General features: G+C 38.3%; 1 protein-coding gene across 1 annotated transcript in view; it reads left to right on the top strand.

Annotated features, from left to right (window-relative positions):
* Window positions 1–2,371, top strand: part of LOC113178714 (uncharacterized) — an 82,074-nt gene extending 79,703 nt beyond the window's left edge. Inside the window, exon 6 of the mRNA XM_077795509.1 lies at window positions 222–2,371. The gene's annotated coding sequence lies outside the window, so the exon portion shown is untranslated. The remainder of the gene's footprint in view (window positions 1–221) is intronic.
* The last annotated feature ends 19,115 nt before the right edge of the window (window positions 2,372–21,486 follow it).

The raw sequence follows: 21,486 nt of genomic DNA, 5'->3' as shown, positions 1-21,486 counted from the left end.
TCCTCCACTGTGGACTTAAATGCGGGAGTTCATAATCCACTTGAATCAAACCGTGTAATATGATGTATTAAGAACTATGTAATGTTATGAACGACCAATAAAAAAAAAATAAAAAAATAAAATGAGTTCTGCAAAAAAAAAAAAAAATAAAGCTAAAAAAAAAAAAAAAGAAAAATATCTTTTCAGATGACTCAGTGTTTTCAAATGTTTCTCCTTCTCAGAGAACACTGAATTATGTCCTTTGAGTACCCACGATTGAATTGGTGGCTTCATTAATGTACCTTCAGGATGAAGCTAATACTGGGAAGATAATGAAGGAAATGGAAAGAAGCACTTTGGTGACACTATTGGGGCCTCTGGATCAACACTTGCTTGATGTCTGAGCTTCATTTTCATGAGCCAATGTATTACTTTCATTCTGTAAGACCAGTCAGGGTTTGGTTCCTTGTGGTAAAAAGTAACCAAATGAAAACATTTCCTATTTGAGATAAGTTGAACATCTGACTTCAGTTTTATCACCTCTAATGAAAACCAAAGTTCTATGCCACACTTTCTCTGCTGTAAGAAAACCAAGCCTATAGAAGTCTAGATTTACAAGAGTAAATCTTGCATGTAAAAATTTCTTTGCATTTTAAAAGGAGTTCAACAATTATAGGAGGTTCACTATGAGCCAGTTTCACTATTCAGTCAGTTTTGCAGTAAATTAAAATGTGATTCACTTGATATATTTTTTAGGAACATATCAGTTGAGTTAAGTGGAAGCATTACTGTTCTGGACATCTGGGGTACTTAATGTCATCTCTGTATGAAACATCTGAGGATCTACTAGTAAGCAACCTTTTGTGTCAAATATTTAATATTCCTTCAGGAGTTAGTTTGAAGCTTGCAAAGACTCTGAGATTGTAGTTAGAAATACCTTGTCAAGCAAATGAGAGAAAATGATCAGGCAGCACACTATACACTGTTTCTGAGGAACATAGTCTGTGGTGATTTCATGGGGATCTGTAGCAGGTGCATGATAACCTTGTGGTTCATCATGTACTATGAAGGAACAGTGACCTTCTCCCTTGAACTTTAGGATTTCTAGGTAGGATAGCCATATGTCCTTATTTTCCCAGGATAGTTCCAGTTTATGTTGTTGTAATAACACTCTCGGCCAGTTCCTGCTTATAAGCTGCATCATTGTGGCACACAGCACATAATGGCACACAGATCAAATTAAAATTGAGGAACAAAATAGTAGAGAAAGGATGGATTGGACTAGCATCTGGAAAATCAGGAGAGAGACTTTAGTGATAATTATGGAGAGAGAACTTTTTGCTACCAAGTATCTCATAAACAAAAATGGGATTTATTGTTTGGTAGTGTTAAAGGGGATATGATGAATGCTTTTGTAAAAGTTTAAGATTAAAACAAAGACTAAAATAAGTCAAATAGACTCAGAGACAATAAGCCAATGACCATTGCCATTACAGATCAATAAGACAGGTTTCAGCTTCTTGGAAGCAGAGTAATCAATCCAGTTTCTGCATTATACCTCTCTTTTCCTTCTGAGTCCAAACTCAGTTCTCAGTAGCCTCTGTAGCAGCCACTACCAATTGTGGAAAGCTGGCACATGAAACAATACACATGTTGCTCCTTGCCACTTCTTTTTATCTGCTCCCAAGATGCCACCGTGGGGAGGAGCACAGCTGTGGGTTTTGCAATGTTTTACCCTCAGTTGGAGAGTTTTGGGAAGAGAGGAAGACAAAAGGCTTCATTCATTATTTTCAATAAATGTTCAAGTGTTAATATAAGAAAAAAAGAGAGGTTCAATTCTTAAGTGTCAACGGAAAAGTAACATCTGATTTTATGGTGGGGAGAGCATGAGAAACAAAATGTTACTTTTCCTAGAGAACAGCCTCAACCAAGTCACCTTAAGAAAGAAAAATTGTAGTGCCCAGCTTCTTCCACAGAGGGGCACTCCAAGTCCAGCACTGAACACTCCACGGTATTGTTTTCAGTGACTGGTTGTGGACAGAACAAGAGCTTCCAGTCTTTTCCCGGTTCCTACTAGGGATTTTGAAATGGATAGAATTAAAAGTACATTTGTAGAACTCTAGAGGAATGAGGCAAAGCCATTTTGGTGTCAATCCCTAATTATTTCACATTTACAAATATAACAGAAATGTGTTAAATTTGAAAAGAAATTTCATCTAGATCTGTTTGGGTCTGCATCATACGAAAGATTGAATAATTTGGAGATTATGATAAAGTTCTCATTTAAAGCTAAAATACGGTTTATCAGAAAATTATTGTAAGCTCGTCTCAAACACTCGTGATTTCATTTGAATATGAAATTCAAATTACATTTTGGATAAACAACTTTAAATAAAAATATCTCCGCACAGTTTTAGTGTCTTCATCCCTGCGTCTGGGACGAAAATCATACAACATATCTGAAGACCCTATATCATTCCCATAACCAGCAGTGACGAAAGTGGGGACAGCAATACACGCACCATGATGGAAAAATATATGGGGTGGTCTTTATATTTGTGGTGTACGTTTCCTAATGAAACCATCGAAGGGGCGACCCTTATCTTACCTATTCAATTAAAAAAAACCTTTGAAGACCAAAGGGCAGGGACGCTGGCATAAAGGCCACCCCGCGTGCTGACCCCTGCTCACCAAGGCGAGGTATGGCTGCCCCAGCCCCACCGTGAGGAACCCGCGCGTTGGCTCTGAGCTGGCGAGGGGCGCACGGGCCGCGCTCTCCGCTTTCCACTCATCGCCCAGGCAAACGGAAAGGGCTAATTGGTTTGCAACTGAACAGCGAGTTTAAAAGGAAGCATTCAAAGCCCAAAGGAGAAGCAGCCCAGATTGCATAGCAGGCAGAGCCGCGGGCTTTGAGGGTCCCCGGGGCGCCAGGGGAAGGGGCGGACGGCCGGGCCGCGCGCGGGCAGATGGGTCCCGGGCTCCTGTGGCCCTCGCGCGGGGGGCGGCCGCATCCGCATCTTCCCATTTGGTTCAAGTTTATTCTGGGCCACCGAGAGCTGGAACAGGAAATGCTCCGTCTTTCAAGTCCATCGGTGGGTTTCAGACAGTTTTGCACCTCCCGGCGAGCACTGATTAGTCGGTTCATTTCTGTCGCATTTGAAGTTCACCATTTATTATTAAAGAGAAGTGGCAGTGATTAGTTCTGAGTGTTCAGGGAACGAAATAAATATTTACTAAATAAGATCGTTCCGCCCAAAAGGGATGGTACGAACAGGTTTCTGAAATCCCGGCCGCAGGGCCCAAGTGCCTCCCCTGGGCGGGAAGCGGTGTTTCGGGGCTTGGCGCAGAAGTCCGCCACCTGCGGCGGTGGGTCAGCTGTGGACCTCAGCAAGTCAGGGCAAGAGGGAGGAAATATAAGGCCTCCAGTGAAACTCAGTACCGTGCTGTTTTTGTTTTTGTTTTTAATTTTATTTGGTACAAGAGATAAAATATAGGAGCAACAATTGAGCGACATCCCAGACCTCTTTGTGGTTTTAAACTTTTTTTTTGGGGGGGGGTGGTGGTAATAACTCTGTTTATCTTATAAAGGCAGAAGTGAATGTCAAGACAAGTTTTGACTTTCTCTTAAAATCAATTTAAACAAGACAGTGGCATTTCATTGCTCAATTAAGAGAATTGTTGTGTCACTTCTAGCATCAGGAGGATTTTCTTAGCCCCACTGCTCCAAAATGTACCCAAATTGTGATCTTTCAAAAGAGCGTACTTATACAATTTCACAAATTCATGTTATACATCATACATATAGACGATTTTTGTCAATTTAAAAAATAAAACGAGTATATTTAGACAATTTACTTGGTAATTAAAATATAAGATGGTATCTTTGTCAAAAGCGTTTATATTGTTTATTTTAGAAACTTTTTCTTATTTATTAGAATAACACTTTTACTCTAGAAAATGTAGAATTTACGCATATCCACACATCAATTTCATTCTGTTGCTGTCTCCAGTTTTGTGTTGCGTTGTTCTCTTACTAATATTGTGTTGTGAGAATTTTCCAATGTTATTAATTTTTTTTAAAAAAAAATTTAGTGTCTGCATCAATTTATTTAACCTATCACCAACTGTTGAACATTAAAGTGGTCTCTACTTTCCTCTATTATAAGTAGCACAATTAACATTAATAGCACAATTAATTTAAATTTCTTTGTGAATTGGATTTAATGTTATACTGTGAACTCTTTCATATCAAGGCCATTTTTTAAAATTGATTTTATTTTTTTAAATACATGACAGAGGAATGCATTACAATTTCTTATTACACATATAGAGCACAATTTTTCATATCTTTGCATATAAAGTATGTTCACTCTAATTCATGTCTTTATACATGTACTTTGTAATCAGGGCCATTTTTGCTCAATATCATGTACTTGGTGTTGGCTACAATGCTAAGCATGTCCCAAATTACCAATAATTATGATTGGATTTTTAAAAAGTAGTAAGATTTAAATTTATTATTTTGTGAATTAATTTTTTATATTATTTATTTACTTATTATTGCGACAGTGGTCTCTTTCTTGCAAATTTGTAAATTGTGTTTTACATAGTAAGAGGTTAGCTTTTTGAGCTGGGAGTGTTCCTCAGCAGCAGAAGTCCTTGCCTAGCCTGCAAGAGGCCCTGGCTTGATCTCCAGGGGGACAAAAATTTTAAAAAATTCTATGATCTAAGAATTGAGGTATTTTTATAAATATATTGGACATATTTGGATAGCATATTATCCTTTGCTTATTTACCAAATTTTTCCTGGAACTTGGAAATTTCATCAGGATGTAATACATAAAAACCAAAGGCTTCTCAATCTCAGTCTTGGTCTGACAAACTCAGACCAAGCTGAGCTCATGAACTTGCTGTCCTACCATCAAAAGATCCGTCAACCCATTATTTCCCAAACAACTACCCTGTTTTCTTCTTCACTGTTGTTAAAAAATTGAATAGAAAAAGGATCTTTGATTTTTAAGTTTTCTCCACACATCTCATTCCAATTGAACACACTTCTTTGGTATTCCACCTGGTGTTGGGAATCATGAGATGGGAATGGGGTGCAATTTCAGATGCCCCTTAACTTACAATAGGTTTGCACCCTGATATAGCCAACGTAACTTGAAAATATCATATGTTAAAAATGCATTTTATATTCCTTACCTACAGATCCTACATCATATATCTAGTTAATCCTAAATGTGCTCAGAACAATTACATTGGCCTATGGTTGGTAAATTCATCTAACCCAAAGCCTGTTTTATAAAGTGTAATTTACTGACTGTAGTACTGAAAGTGAACAACAGAATGAAGTGGACCTATAGGTCCACTTCACATGGTTGTAAAAGTTGAAAAATTGTATGTTCAACTACTATAAATAAGGGACTGGCCTGTTTGTTTTCTTACAGTGCTGGGGATTAAGTCCAGGACCTTTTTCATGTTAGGTAAGTGATCTACCACTGAGTTACTCCCCTAGTTCCTGAAATTTAAAATTTCATGAGTAGGGATAATTTGCTAGTTTCCCAGAGCAACCATAACAAACAAAATACCAGACTGAGTGGCTTAAACAACAGAAATTTGTTTTCTCATTGTTGTAGGGGCTGGAAGTCCAAAATCAAGGTGTTGGCAGGTTTGATTTCTTTTAAGGTTCCTTACTTGGCTGGCAGATGGCTTCCTTGCCGTATCCTCAGATGGTCTCTTCCTTCTTCATGCACATGTTTATGTACAAACTTATTCTTAAAAGGACAGATTATAAGATAGGATGAGGACCTAGGTCCTTAAAATATCTTTTAAACTTCATTAACTCTTTAAAGACCTTGCCTTCAAATACAATGATATTCTAAGGTTAAGGTTTATAAATCTGAAATTTGTGTGGACACAATTTAGCCTATGAAATATCTAATGGAGAGAACACCAAAACCTTGCATTTCTTTGCAAATCCTTGTATAAATATTACCAGAAATTAAAGAATAGGGCTGGGGTTGTGTTTCAGAGGTACAGTGCTCACCTAGCATGCATGAGGCACTGGGTTTGATCCTCAGCACTGCATAAAAATAAAATATCGTGTCCACCTATAACTAAAAAATAAATATTTAAAAAAAAATAGTATGGAAGCTGTTTCAGTCATCTTTTTCATTGCTGTGACCAAAAGACTTGACAAGAACAATTTTAAAAGAGGAAAATTTTATTTGGCTCATAGTTTCAGAGATCTGGGTCCATAGATGGCCAGCTCCATTGCTTTGGGCTCCAGGTGAGGCAGAGCATATGGCAGAAGCGTGTGGTAGAAGACCAGCTGAGGACGTAACTCCAAGGAGCAGAGAAACTGCTTCACTCACTGGGGTCAAAATATTAACCCCAAAGGCACACTCCAGTGACCCACCTCCTCCAGGTACACACTACTTGCCTACAGTTAACACATAGTTAATCCATATAAATCAGTGGATGAATCTACTGATTAGGTTATAGCTCTCATAATCTCATCCTTTCACTTCCAAACGTTCTTGCATTGGCTCACACATGAGCTTTTGTGGGACATCTCACATCTAAACTATAATAGAAGCCAAAAACTGTCTTAGGGCAACATCACAGCATTTAAGTTACAAAACTGGGCAAAATTTCACATTATGATGTTTTTCTAAGGTTAGGCCTGAGGTCTAGCCATGGCAAAGGAGCTTGCTTCAAGTGCATTCATTTCTTTACATGGACACTGGTGTGGGTGACTTGAGCTCTGCTTCACCTACTCCAGAACATAGAGCGGTCACTGTCTGGGATGCTGCTGGCCTTGTGACTGAACTAAGGAAACCCTCAAGGGCAGAAGTGTAGCTCAGTGGTAAAGTGATTGCACAGCATGCAAGAGCCCCTGGGTTCCATCCCCAGAACCATAAAATCAAAAAACAAACAAACAAAACCAAAAACAACCTCAGTGAAGGCTGCTGAGCTGACTCTTACATCTAATCAGAAATGATACACAGCACTGGAAATTGTTTAAAAATAAAGCTATTCAATTGAATAAGCATTTAGCAATAACTTTCAAATTATTTGTGTGTGTGTGTGTGTGTGTGTGTGTGTATTGCACAATACCTTTATATTATTTATTTTTATGTGGTGCTGAGGATTGAACCCAGTGCCTCACATGCCAGGCAAGCACTCTGCCACTAAACCACAACCCCAGCCCTTGTTTAGCTTTTGAAGATGGTAAAGAAGGGGTAAAGAAAAAATAAAAAGAATTAACTTCATCAGGTTCTGATTGATTTGCTAGCATTTATCCTTCAAAGCCCATCCCGGAGTCTTCTTGGGTGACTCTAGTCACCACCGACTCTCTTCCATCTGCCTGCTTTTCAATCATTTACTTGTTTCATAAATATTTATTGAAGCCAAGCATGTACTGTGGATAAGTCAGACATGGTTCGTGCTTTCACGGAGTTGGCTTTCAAGTACGAGGAAACACAATAAATAGTGACACAAGTAAATCTGGCAATTTCAGGCGGTGAAAGATACAGGGAAGAAAAAAGGAGGGTGAGATGGTAGAGGGGACAGGGCTGGGGTGAGAGGCTGTTGACGCAGGATGGGTAAGGAAGGCCTTCCTCCATGGGGACATTTGTCTTAACTGAAGGCCAATGACCAGCTGTATCAGGGCAGGGGCTGGCCAGGACAGAGGCCCTAAGGCCTAAAAGAAATAACAAATTTCTTTAGGTTAGGACCATGCCATTTCTTCTTTGTTCCTCCTCCTCTTCCTTTTTCTTTTTTTGTTTTATCACTCCAAGAGGCTTCAATAGTGAAAGCAACATCAAGGGCTCAAACAAAATTTGTAGCTGGGCGTAGTGGTGTGCGCCTGTAATCCTAGTGGCTCAGGAGGCCAAGGCAGGAGGATTACAAATTTGAGGCCAGCCTCAGCAATTTAGCCCTAAGCAACTTAGCAAGACCCTATCTCTACATAAAAAATAAAAAGGACTGGGGATATTGTTCAATATTTAAGCACCCCTGGGTTCAATCCCTGGTGCCTGGTGTGTGTGTGTGTGTATATATATATATATATATATATATATATATATATAGAGAGAGAGAGAGAGAGAGAGAGAGAGAGAGAGAGAGAACGAGCGCTGGATGGTGGTACTCTGCAAATCATGACCATAACTTTTTGAGTGTGGAATTGGCACAGAATATTTGCCATTTTCCTTGAATCAAATTATTTTAGTGATTTCAACTTCTTGGAAGAGGGTAACTGCAAAATTAATGAGGTGGTGTTTTCTTATTGTGAATTCACTACAATGAATATTTTTCTCCTTGAAACTAGTCATTGTCATATACTTAATACAGTAATTGAAAGGTTGGAGGTCTTTTGTAGTTATATGGAAACAGCCAGTAGTAACGACTAACCCCTGACCTAAGACCAATCTCCCATTTCTTTTTTGTTAAGTTCCCACTTAATCTCAATAAAGAGATCTCATCCCTAGTTGATGTACTATAAGTATCCTTCATTTTTGCATATTCTAATCATAGAGTATAATTCTGAAGTCTCCCAGTTCATTAACCCTAACCACAGAGTGCTGGAGTAGGTCCTGAGATGTTTGTGATAATCACTGGTGATGTGCTGCCCCAGGTGAAGGCCAGAGAGGAAGAGAAGGGGAGAAGCCACTGCTTGATAAAGGGAAATGAGGAGAGGGGTTAGGGGTTCATGCAGCTTCTAACAGAGTTGAAGGGGAGCAGGAACATTTGGAGGCAAGAATTGGTGATCCCTGCCCAGCTGGCTTTGAGATTGTGACTACTTTGGATCACAAAAGAAAACTTTTTTCTCTTGTTTATCCAACTCCTTTAATAGCTAAGAGCATAGATTTTGCTCTTTATTGTGTGATGTAAAAATTCTTAAGCTCATTAAGCTTCAGTGTCCAAAGCTGTAATATGGGAATAATCATAGTACATTCCTCATGGTATCTCTTCACGACTTATGAGAGGGTACATTTGAAGTATATGGCATATTTTCAATGCTCAGTAAATAATTTTTAGCAACACTTTCCTTTTTTGGGTACTCAGGATTGAACTCAGGGGCATTCTAACACTGAGCCACATCCCCAGCCCTATTTTGTATTTTATTTAGAGACAGGGTCTCACTGAGTTGCTTAGCACCTTTGCTTTTTGCTGAGGCTGGCTTTGAACTCTCGATCATCCTGTCTCAACCTCCCGAGCCATTGGGATTACAGGCATGTGCCACTGTGCCGGGACACACTTTCCTATTACTATAGTGATATCTTTTCATTATAAATGTAGACAAGCAAAAGGAATAAAATTATATGTAATCCTGCCATCCAGAGAGGATCTACTCTCAATCTTATACATTCTTATCTTAAAATTTTATAGTATCTATTATTTACATTGTACATCATTGTATAATTCATAATATTACCATAACAAGCTGCAATAGAATTTCACTGTAGAGATGTGCCACATTGTAGTTTATTCTGACAAATTCATTTTGACATTTGTGATTATTTCCAATATTTTATTATTGCAGAGTTCTGTAATAAACATTCTTATATAAACTTGTTTTTATGTGCACATCCATAATAATGCTCTTAGATTAGATTATAGCAATGAATCTGCTGGCTTGAATAATGTATATATTTTTAAAGTTTTGGATTCTTACTGCCAGTAATTTTCTTACCGGCCACTAGAAAAATACTAAAATTTATATTTTAATTAGCAGAATGTGAAAGTACCTGTTGCTCTGAACCCTTATCAACAGTAGGCATTAGCTTTTGAAAGAGATTTTCATTTATTCACCTGATACTTTTTGAATGCAGCTAAGGTTTGGATGTTGATGTCTTCCAGAAGTCTGTGTGTTAAAGCTTTGGTCCTCAGTGTGGTGCTATTAAGTTGTGGATGTTTAGAAGGTGGGACCTAGTGGGAGGTTCTTCGGCCATTGGGTGTGTGTGTACCTTTAGAAAGGACTGTGGGATCCTGACTGATTCCTCTCTTACTCTTTGCTTCCTGGCTCATGAGGTGAGTGGTTTGCTCCAACATGTTCTTCTGTCATGATGTGCTGCCTTATCAGAGGTCTAAAGCCCTGCTCTTCCCCCTCTTAGAAATGAAACTTCCAGAATTGTGAGCCAAAATAAGCCTTTTCTCTTTGTAAGTTAATTATCTCAGCTATTTTATTATAGCAACTGGAAGCTGACTAATGCAAGTGCCTACTAGGCATTAGAATAGCAGTGAACAAAACAGATAAACAGATAAAATAGATTAAAAATCTCCCTGCTCTCATGAAGCTAACAAAAAGTATGTTAGATGGTGTAGTTGCTATGGAGGAAAATAAAGCAGAGCAGGAAGACAGTGTCTGGTTTGTGGAGTGGGGGGAGGAGTGATTTCCTATAGGGCATCAGAGAATGCTTCATTGAGGAAATGGATTTGTGCCAAGACCTGCAGAAGGTGGCCTTGCAGATCTCTAGCCAGTGAGCTTTCCAGGCAGAGGGAAGAACAAATGCAAATATCCTGAGGCAGAAGCATTCCTGGCATGTTTGAGAAATATCTGGGAGACCTTGTAGATATGGAGTAAGATGCATAAGGAAAGCAGAAAGAGAAAAGATCAGAGAGGTGACGGGGACTCAGATTATGTAGGGAATTTTGCATCATTATAAGGACTCCAACTTTCACCCTGTTTGAGACGGTGAGTCATTGGAGGGTTGAGAGCAGAGAAGAGGAGTTATCTAATTTATGAGTCAAAGGATGACTATCTGCTGTGTTGAGAAGAGATTGAAGGGAGACGAGGTGGAAATTGTAGGGAGGCTGATTAGAAGACCATTGTAGTGGACACTTAATAATGGGGATGTGTTCTGAGAAATGTGTTATTAGGTGATTTTGTCATTGAGAGAACATCACAGAGTGTACTTGTATATACCAAGCCAACTCCGATGTCACTAGGTGAAAGAACCTTATGGGACCAGTGTCTTTGTGTCCTGCCATTAAGTGAAACATTATTTGGTGTATACCATAATTCAGAAGATGAGGTATGGCTTAGACCAGGGTGGTAGCAGTGTAGGAAAGAGGATTTTCTGGTGACTAAAATAGAGAAGTCAAAGTTTTTGACCTGAGCATCTTGGAAGGATGGTGTTACCACGGAGGCAAGGAAGACTGCGTGAAGGACAGGTTTAGGGGAGGACTGGGAGCTCAATGTAGACACGCTCCCTTGAGACCCCTGCTAGACAGCACATGGGAGAGTTAAATGGGAAGTAGAAGACTTGAACCTGAAGTTCAGGGAAGAGGTTCAGTCTGGAGGGAGTAGTGGTTTAGGGGAACACAGGCAAAGCCTAGGAAGAGTTTTCTTTCTTCCATGTGATAGATTACAGTGTTTATTCATTGACGGAAATGATCCAACAGAGAAGAAAAAATTGTCAATGCCTAGAAGGGGAGAATCATTGGAATGATGCCATCAAGTTGGGAAGAGGGAACAAGATGGAGGACACAAAGGTTGCCTTTAGATGGGAATGCAAGCAAGTCACTGAGCCACAAGAAGGTAGTCAGAATGGACACATGTGGACACAGGTATGTGGCTGTAGGAGGTGGCAGAACTTTGTAGAATTTCTCTTTAATTTGTTTCTAGTTTCTCAGGGAAATAAGAAGCAAGAGTGAAGAGGCTGGGAGAGACAGGGATTCACTGACAGCACATCACACATGTGGCAATGTGGGGGATGGGCTTGATGGAGTGACATCAACCTGATGAGATCATTGTTGTTGTGCTCAGGAGAAATGCTGTGCATCAGGACAGGGAGGTGTTGCTAGGCATGGAGAGAATGCACGGACTCTAGGTGTGCTTTGGAGATAGGAATTTGCTTTGGATTGGCAGTGGGAGGGAGAGAAAGGAAGGGATCAAGAAAATATTGTTTTGAAAACCTCCTAAAGAGGCAATACATCGTAATTGCTTCAGCTATATTGAGATGAAAGCCTTGGAGATTTTACTATTTTGGTTCAAACATCTAAAGTTCACTATGGCTCTTTTCTTGTCTAAAAATCCCTCCTAACATTCTGGTAATCTTTGATTTTTAACATACTATGATTTCAAAGCAGCACAAACTTTGACTTGAGATGTTGCTGGCAATCACTGGGTTCTGCAAGTGAGTAGTATATCCTTATTTTGCAAACGAAGAGACCAGGGCCCAGAAAGGTCTGTGGAACTAATTACAAATGCTGTGGGGAGGGGAAATCAAACAAAAACTACTTCATTAGTTTAGAATAATAAAAAGTACTTTACATCTTAGATTGCAGAACATTAACTACATGCTTATTTTGCTTAATAATGCCTAGGATGGAATCTCATGCAAATAGATACTTAAGAAATTCATTTGACAATGATTCTGCATGATACATTAATTGCCATTGATTGTCAAAAAAACCCTTCTAAATATGTATAAAGGAACTTACAATCTTGGCAGCTTTTTCCAAGAGAGCTACGAGATTTCTGAGTATTTCTTGTGTCCTGTGTCTCTGCTTTTAAAAGAAAAGTAAAAAACAATCCTTTTCAAGCACTGATTTATTTTTTTTATTTTTTTGCATTTAAAAAAATTTGTATATGACAGTAGAATGTCTTTTGACATATCATACATACATGGAGTATAACTTCCCATTCTTGTGGTTGTACCTGATGTGGAGGTTCACTGTTCAGGTATTCATATATGGACATAGGACAGTTAAGTCCAATTCATTCTACTGTCTTCCCATGCCCACCCCCTTCCCTTCTCTCAGTTCCCCCCTGTCCAATCTGGTGAACCTCCATTCCTCCCTCCCTCGGCCTTTTGTGAGTCAGCATCCAAATATCAGACAACATTTGGCCTTTGGTTTTTGAGGATTGGTTTATTTCACTTAGCATGATAGTCTCCAGTTCCATCCATTTACTGGCAAATGCCATAATTTCATTCTTCTTTATGGCTGAGTAATATTCCATTGTTAAACACTGATTTTTATGAAGTTTTACATAGGATCTTAAGTTTTTGGTTAACTCATAAAAGTATTTGATACTGAGATTTCACTTATATTTGATGCTGTTTCAAAAAAATATTTGTCACCCTTGTTCCTGAAATATGATAAATTTCCCTAAAAAGCAAACAGTGGCAAAGTACTAGAAGTAGGGTTGGAGCTATAGCTCAGTGGCAGAGCACTTGCCTAACATGTGTGAGACACTGGTTTGATCCTCACACCACATAAAAATAAACAAATAAAATAAAGGCATTCTGTCCATTTACAACTACAACAAATATATTTTTTAAAGTACTACAAGTAGCTATTTTTTTAATTATTTATTGCCTTTGAATTGTTCCTTAGTTGTTAGCTCAAAAATATATGTTTACTAAATATTTTCTATTTGTCCAGATTGTTTCTAGGGAAGGTTTGTATTTTCAACTTGAATATCAGCCCTTTGAGGGCAGGTCAGATTTTCTACTCCTGAGTGTTCTTCATACAACATCTGGCATAATACATAGAAGTTGTGCATGAATGTCACTTGAATAAAAATAATTCAAATGCTTAAACTTTCATTTCTTTTCATTTATTACTACATTAAAAAAAAGTTGTATTTCCCTCTGTGTATAAACATGCACGTACAGAACTCCAATGTCTTTGGATTCATCTACCTCTGACAATTCACTATCTAATTAATTAATCATCTGATAATTAAAATGACCTCCTTTTGGCTGATATTGGATCCCAAGAAAGGTTCAAAAGAAACTTGACACATCATGTTGTGTCATGTTCCATTGTGAGACACCCCTGTTGTTTATCACATTATGTCATATCTGATCACATTGTGGCAATGTTAAGTTGAACAAAACGTAGTGACATATTAGAAAAAAATCCGGCATATCAGGTTTACATAAAGCATGCCTTCTTCACTCTTTCAAAATGGAATAGTCTAGACAAAGTTGGTCGATTTGGCATCTTTTAGCCATCAGCAAATCCAGGACTGCTATTCATCAGGTGAGTTCAGACTATTGGACTGGGTCTTTCCTCAATTTCTAGCTCAAGGTTTTGGCTAAACATTCAGAACATGCAGGACTATCTGGTTTACAAGTCTTGCATGATCCTGTACTTTTGCACTGAGTTCTTGAGCCAGCACTCATCATCATGATGGATGAAAATTAGAACATAGAACCTTTAATTGAATTGGGGACATACCACTTTTCTTCATCCCCCAAAAGAGTGACTTAACAAGAATTTGAAATGCGATGACAACTGTGCAAGGAAACCTAAATTTTATAGTCTCCGTTTGGCATTCTGTCTTCATGACAGCCTCAGTTATGGCCACATTATTGCCTTTACATTTGTGGAGATAATTCTGATTCCAAGATAGTACATTGATTTCAAAAATGTAACTAGGTTCTCTGGCCCTGTGGGATACAGTGAATCCAAATAAACATAATGCATTTTTAATATGGCATGTTAAACATTTTAATATGCAGTATGCAAGGGCATCAGCTCATAATTCCAATTTTCATGTACTGTGATTAGTATATTACATTGTGAAGGAGTGGTATGGAGTTTAGGGAGGACTTATGCAGTAAATGTGACCTATGGCTGACACACTGTATCTCTAATAAGCTACAGATGACATGGGTCCCTTCTCAAAGGGGATATTGGCTTTCTGTATATAATTAATAACAAGAAAACTGTATCCTGACTTTAAGGTCTGCAGTAGCATCCTGGAACAAAAAGGGCCATAAATTAACATCAATTATGTATTAAAGTTCCAATTAACCTGGCTGACACTGATATACTCTAACAAGGCACATTTAGATAAGAGGAAAAAAAACTCTCTAATTACTTGGAACAGGACCTTATGACCCATTCTACTCTTTTATCCCAAGTCCAACCTAATGAGGAATGAAGTGAGAAGGAGAAAATTCCACATAAGGTGGCAATACAACACAGAAAGTATCTCTTGGGATAGTCTTTAACCACACACACACACACACAAAACAAAACAAAAACTCTTCATGAGGAATATTTTACTGGGCATGGATTTTTCAAAACAAACGTAGCCATTGAAGAAGAAGAACATTTTAAGGTTGAAAATGGTGGCAGTCTTTGAGATTTCCCTCTAGAACCAGTTTGGCATATTGTAAACCTTTGAAGGGAACCCCTCTTCCCCATCCTTCTTTCTGCCTCGGAATAAGCTCCTGGATCAAAATTCCTTCTGCATCACTCATTCTCCCTACTCCCCAGATCTTTGGACAGCCTTACTATTTTCCATTTGATGTGAAAAGAGCAGTCCTGTCCTGGATTCCCATCTGTTCTCCAACTGGCTCCTTGGATTTTACATTGTTCATCTCTGTCTCTATTGCCTGGGTGTCTTGCCTGCTTAATTCTCTAGGTCCCTGTGTTTCTCCTGGTGTCCCTTGATCTGTCAGTTTTATCTGCAATTGCATATGCAACTTCTATTTGCATCATTCCCTGAAGTGTTTCTTTATTGCAAAATACAGAAACAGCCAACGAAGATGTTCACAGAATAAATGAGAGAGAAAATGCAGTGATTTGGGGTAACAAGGAGGAAGTAGGAACAAGGCATATTCTAACAGCGGCGCAGATAGAGAAGGGAAGGACACACAGAATAAAAGAGGTACGTTGTCTGTCTCACACTTCTATCTTTCTGTGCATCTTTAGGGAACATTATGGTTATCAGCTTTCCTGCAGCCATCTTCCAGCAGATACCTGCTCGTGTCTTGGCATGGCCCTGCGTCTGTGTTCTAGCTCACCCTCCACCGTCAACAGAGGAGCACTGCCTCCTCCCGTCTCTCTTACCCCTCCCCGGCCAGGCTTTCCTGCTCACCCCTCCCGCTGCCCTCACCAAATAGCACAAGGCATAAATACTTTCTTCAGGGCTCTTCCCTGCCTACATCCCAAATGAGACCGACTTTTTATAGACATGAATGAACTCAGCTTTTAGCCAAATATGAAATAAAAAAAAATCAAGAAATGCATCTAAATAAAGCAGAATTTCTACTTATACATTTGAATAAATATATCCAAGTTCTTTCAGGGCCACAGATATGTGTGAATAGATACTTAGATCTATCTAAGTACTAAGTAAGGATCTAGAACAGATGCTTATGAATACAGATGAAAGTAGCCATAGAGAATTTAAATGCTGTCAACATATGTGGCCAATGAAATTACCCCCAAGTAAAACTCCATGTTTTTTTTCTTTCTTCTTCTTCTTGTCCCCCCCCCCCCCCCCCGCCCCTGCAAAGGAGAGTGATAGTAAAAGCCCAAGGCCTCGGATGTCCTTAGCACAGCTTGGTGGCTGGGATCTAAAGTTAACTGGTCTGAGCTGAGGCCAGTGGGGGAAGGTAGTTGTCCTGCTGCCAGGTAAAGAAGGCCCCAGGAACTTTCTTTGAAAGCTGACTTTCTGCCCTTAACCCATTTTGGCCTATGTGCTCAGGCCCAGGGCTTCCAATAGTGTTCTTGTTCCCAATTTTGTGTTTTTCTGACCTAGATTTGATAACCCACCTCTATACTCTATCACTCCATTTAATGCTGTTTTTGTCTACTACATTGGAAACCTTAGTTCAAGGATAAACAGGAAAGTCCTACAAGTTTCCAAATAGAAAGAACAAGTTACATAAAGAAGTAAAAAGAGTCAGAGTGGCCTTGTTCTTTCCCTTTGAAACATGAAAGTCGGAAGACAATGGAATATAGCATCTACAATATTATAATATGATTCATATGAGAGGGGGAAAAAAAAGCAACAAACCTGTGACCCTTTGCCCCAAGCAACTGATGCTAGCCACCATGATCTCTCACCTGTATGACTGCAGAGGCCTCTTAACTGGAGTCTGTTCTCCACACAACAGCCAGAATGATCCTTTAGAAAACAATGGTCAGACCGCATCACTTCTGTGCTCAAAACCCCTTAGCACTTCCCATCTCCCACCTCTGACCTTCTCCCTTTGCTCACACCTTGACAGCACAATGGGCGCCTGTGCCTCAGCCGGGAATGAACTTCGCCAGACTACACGAGGCTCCCTCCCACCCTCAGGTCTTTGTTTAGTTACTACCTTATCAAAGAGGCCTCTCTAACCCCCTCTATTTTAATAAAGTAATAGCCCCCTCTCCCTTGGTCATTTTCTATCTTCCTAACTGTGCTTTATTTCCTCTATAACATCATATTCTGTTTTACTGTCTACTTGTTTTTTCTTTTTTTTGTTTTGCGTGTGATGATAGGGATTGAACCCAGGGCCTCACACATGCTGGGCAGACACTGATAGCCACGAGCTATACCCCCAGTCCGGTGTACTTGCTTATTGCATTTTTTCCCAGTAGAATATAAGTACCTTGAGATCAAAGGATTTGTTTGTTCATTGTTACCATCTAGAACTGGCCATTAGTAAGCACTCATCATTTGTCAAAGAAAGGAAAAGTGTCCTGTACTCAGCCAAGACACTCTCCTGTTATGAAAAAAAAAAAAAAAGACACATATTGACATGCAGGGAAGGGACTCAGAGACTTGATTGTCCACAAACATCAACTGATTAAATTCTCAAGCAGACCTTGGAATCACCTAAAGCACTTATTTAAAAACAATAGATTTTTCAGACCCCAACCCAGATTAATGGAAAAAGAATTTCCAGGGGAAGGTCCTAGAATCTTAATATTTCAAACTACTAAGTTGAAAATTTCCAATTGCCTCTTCTGTTTCCTATCATAAGGCAAGTTAATCATATAACAAAAAAAAAATCTGAATTGACTTTCAGTAGCAATAGTTGCAGTGTGTTCATGTGTCTGAATGTGTATAATACTCTATCTATCATCTATCTATCTTTCCAGAGTTTAACAGGGAATTTGCAATATAAATTCTATATAAGGATCCTTGAAATAGAGCAGATTTTTATCTCATCCATTCTTTAAATTGCTCATTTTTCATTACAGTTTCAATTACAGTCAGTCCAGTTGTGTTTCAGTACTAAGTTCCTTTTAGCAACAGCCAGATGCAGCTGGAAATGCATAGACATGATACTGTACTTGTTAGAATGAGCTCATCTGTTCATTTTAATAGGGGGAAGGAGTGGAAGGGAATTAGATACAGGAGTCTCACTGGTGATACTTATGTAAGACACACTAGGATTCTGTGCCTGACATTTGGTATACAGGCAAATTACCCCTTTCCCCAATATTCTCTGAATCACTATGATACAGCTTGGTACCATAACTGACTATATATATTGGAGAAAAACTTAATTAGGCTCACAATACTCAGTTAGAAAAGGCAGGCAATTCTTAAAATGGTTATAAGTGGTTAGCATAAAATGCTGTTTGATAATTAAGGCAAACAATTGTTTGGACAATACATTTATGGCAAAAATTAATTCTTGGATACCAGATAAGTAAAGCACCACCGCATAAAATAAGATCCTTGAAAACAAAGTGCATATCCTCTTAGTAGAGGGACAAAGCATGTAAGAACATGCAATCATGAAAGAGTAATGAAACAGTGCTCTCCAACAAGCCACCTAATTACTTTGATTCACACAGTATCCTCACCAACGAAATGGATATAATGATGTAAGTCTCCCAGGGAGGTTTGGGGATTAAAGGAGATAATTCATGCCCTTGATAATGGCATATAATTCCACTAACTGAAGAAAAACAGAGGTTCAGAGAAAAGAAGTGATGTCTGAAGATCAACATAGCCAGGGAACCTTTGTAGAGACGGAGAGGTGGAAGCTTGTTCTTGGAGAAAAAGATAGGAATTCTAGGTAGAAGTACTAGTATGAATAAAGGTCTGAAGGTAGGAAAGAGCTTAGTGCTCCGAAGGGACAATGAGGGGACCATCTGACTGAAGGTATGGGTCATAAAAGGTAAGATTGTCTAGGTAAATGAATATACTTCTTCCTAGTAGAAAATAGACATAAACAAAGGAGAGAAGAGAACAATATCCCATGATCTACCACCCAGAGATCAACTGCTTATGAGAACTTCAGTAAGCTGCCTTCTGGTTATTTTGTCCCAATGAAAATATCTACTTTTATGATTAAAACATAATCTGGGACAATACTATATGTGCACTTTTGTAACTTGCTGTTCATATTTGTCAGCATTTTTACATGCCATTACATAATCTTTGGAAGTAAGATTTGTGATGGCCATGTAAGATCATATTTTGTGGCCTTGCTATTAAGTCAGCTAATTATTGTTGGACCTTTTGTGGCTCTGTTTTTTTTCCTTCTAAAGTATGTAACACTTCTATGAGAATATTTTTTTTTAAAAAAATCTGATATTTTTCCTCTACAAGAGGAATTATCAGAATGACAGCTTGGTCCAAAATACATGAATATTTTTAAGGTTATTGATATATTCTGCTAAATTGCTTTACTGAAATGTTGTGCCAATTTATGTTTCCAGCAGCAGAAATGAGAGCGTGCATTTCATTTCACTCTTGGCAGAAAAATTAGGACTCAGTGGAGTTCTTGATCACAGGAAGTGTGGTCTGGCAACGGTAGGTAGAAGAATGGAAGGAAGAGGTGTTGGAGCCAAACAGTGATGGACAGGTGCCATGATTGGTACTGAATTTGGATGGTCCCATTATGAGGAGAAAAGAAGGAAAACATCTAAGAAATTCTCCTTCCTTTTATCCATACTCTTTCTTTCCTCTCTCTTTCTCTTTTTTCTTAATACTTCGTTTTCCCTTTGTAAATAAAATTACATATTGGAGGAATTAGTAAAATATAGAAATGTAAAAAGTTAACATTTTTATTACATATCTTTCAGTCTTTTTCAACATATCAATCAATATATTTTATAAGTATTTTCACATATTAAATATTCCTTACAAAAATGAAAGTATTTCCTTTCTTGGACACAACAATTAATTTATGCCTTCCTAATTAGTGGATAAATGAAAATTTTCTGATTTTTTTTTTAGTATTATATGTAGTATTGCTACACATAACTCTCCTCCATATAGTCTTTATTTATTTGTTTTTTGGTACAGAGGATTGAACTCAGGGGCACTTAACTACTGAGCCACATCCCCAGCCCTTTTTTTGTATTTTAGAACCTTGTTAAGTTGCTGAGGCTGGCTTTGAACTCGAGATCCTCCTGCCTCAGCCTCGGAAGCTGCTGGGATTACAGACATGTGCCACTGCACCCAGCTCCATGTTGTTTCTATTTCTAATGCTTCCTTCAACAGTAAGGACTTATCAAGTAAATGTTATAGAGGGATTTTAAGTCTAGGATGCATTTTCAATGAATCAGAAACAGAATTCATCACACACACATCCCTAAGACAATTACTAAATGGTCCCTGTGTTTCTGAGCTTGCAGATTAGACCACAACACAGAAATTCCAATAAAAATTGCTTGTAGAAAAAAGTTGATGAGCTCAATTTTGAGCATAAACTGAAGAGGTAAACATATAAATGAAATTAAAACAGAAGATAAATGTTATTTCAAAAAAGTTGAAGAGTTCATTTTATTTCCACTATTGACAGTTTATATCTTGCTGTGTATACTAAACCAAAATATAAGAACAATAGAAAGGTATACACACTATTGTCTATCTTCCAAGCTGACACATACTATTTCTGAAAATAGATCCTAGAAGAAAAACTGCAGAAAAATATTTGAATTTTCATTCCCATTTAATTTTTATGTTTACTCTATCTTTTAACCCATCTTTTATACAATCATTACTTAATAGAAACATTAGCATATGCCATTGTAATTCCTTTCTGTTTGTGAAAGGAAGAACTATCTTGTTCTGAAGCATTCAGTTAACAGGCTTTGTCCAGCCAAAACCGGCCTATGAAACTGATCTTCAGTTCCATAGTTTTCCAAATGAGCTGGTGTAAAAGTTAGTGTACTCTTTCATGTAACATGGTGGGGTCCATCTTGTTCACTTAACAATTAGATCTATTTTATTCCCCAACATACCCCCTTATTTTAGTTTTTTTTAGTGTTTTTCATAAATATACCTGAATCTTTGTATATTTTTCCAGTATGTTATTATCGGTCTTTAAACTGGTATGTTAAATCTACTTAAGTTTTTATAAAAAAAATTACTGGTATATTTTGTTTTCATCTTTGGCCCATCATCCTGCCCTAAACATGTTAAGGATATCAAGATTGCTATTCTACCCCAGTGCTTTTCAGTCTGCTAGAAATCAAAATCATCTGAGAGGTTTAAAAATATTAATATCCAGGCTCCACTACTAGGGATTCTATTTAAGGTCTGAACTGTGGTCTGGACATTGGTATCTTTGAGATGTTTCCCAGGTGGTGTATTATGGGCACTTCTGGATATTGAGACTTTCCCATCTTCTTTCAATTTCACACCATAACCATGTACAACTGCCTTTCTTTATTCCCTCCACTGAAAATCTGGGAACAATCTGTCCTGGAATTAGGATTCACGTCATCTCCATCATGGTCTCTAGGAGTTGTATCCTTGACTTGATTCCAGTTGCCTCACAGCTCCCTGGACTTCTA

This window comes from Urocitellus parryii, chromosome 2 (assembly GCF_045843805.1).
Source record: "Urocitellus parryii isolate mUroPar1 chromosome 2, mUroPar1.hap1, whole genome shotgun sequence".
Taxonomy (NCBI): Eukaryota; Metazoa; Chordata; class Mammalia; order Rodentia; family Sciuridae; genus Urocitellus; species Urocitellus parryii.
Note: the sequence above shows the minus strand (reverse complement) of the source record. Positions and strands in the feature narration are given on the sequence as shown.